A 1,006-nucleotide genomic window follows, 5' to 3' on the forward strand; every position below is an offset into this window, starting at 1 on the left:
CTTGATGCAAAGAGCAGACAAGACCACAATGCTGGGAAAGATTGAAGGCAAAAGGAGAAGGGGATGGGAAAGGATGAGATGGTTAGACAGCATCATGTCTCAATGGATATGAGTTTGAGCAAACTCCAGGAGATAGTGAAGGACAGGGATGCCCAGTGTGCTGCAGTCCATGGGGTTACAAATGGTTGGACAAGACTTATGGAATAAACAACAATGGAGTAGTCAGATTCGTAGAAGCAAAATTAGAATATAGGTCACCATGGACTGGAATGGGAGAATGGGTAGTTCTTGAATGGATGAAGAATTTCTTCCAGGGATGATTAAATAATTTCAGAAGTAAATGGTTGTAATAGTTGCAAAGCAATATGAATGTATTAATATGTTGTGCCACAGAACTTTACCGTTAAAAGTGGTTAAAAATTTCATTATATATATATATCTGTAATTAAAAAAACCAAGATGAACAGCAGTATTTATGGAATGTTGCCATTTTAATGAAAAAAATAAAAACGATTTTTTTAAATAAGTAACTTTTAAAACTTCAAAAACATGAAAATTGTAGAATTTCATTATAAAACATTCATATAGTATATTAAAAAAGGGAAAGCAAAAATCACAAGTAATTTACCAGTAAGAAGTTTTGATATCACTTATACATTTTAAGAGGGACTTCCCTGGTGGCTCAGAGGTTAAAGCGTCTGCCTCCAATGCAGGAGACCCGGGTTCGATCCCTGGGTCGGGAAGATCCCCTGGAGAAGGAAATGGCAACCCACTCCAGTATTCTTGCCTGGAGAATCCCATGGACGGAGGAGCCTGGTAGGCTACAGTCCATGGGGTCGCAAAGAGTCAGACACGACTGAGCAACTTCACTTTATACATTTTAAGTGCATATATAAATACATGTAAGTTTATGTTATGGAGACATTATAATTTTTTTTCATTATACACATTTCCACGCCAATATGTAAAGGTTCAATCATGATTTTAATGATACCATAATATTAGA

General features: G+C 36.4%; 1 non-coding gene across 1 annotated transcript; it reads left to right on the plus strand.

Moving 5' to 3' along the window:
- Positions 1–671: 671 nt before the first annotated feature.
- TRNAW-CCA (transfer RNA tryptophan (anticodon CCA)) lies at positions 672–743 on the plus strand. Its single transcript has one exon. It is a non-coding gene; the product is annotated as a tRNA-Trp (tRNA).
- The last annotated feature ends 263 nt before the right edge of the window (positions 744–1,006 follow it).

This window comes from Giraffa tippelskirchi, chromosome X (genome assembly GCF_054371585.1).
Source record: "Giraffa tippelskirchi isolate mGirTip1 chromosome X, T2T-mGirTip1v1.2.pri, whole genome shotgun sequence".
In the NCBI taxonomy this organism is placed as follows: domain Eukaryota; kingdom Metazoa; phylum Chordata; class Mammalia; order Artiodactyla; family Giraffidae; genus Giraffa; species Giraffa tippelskirchi.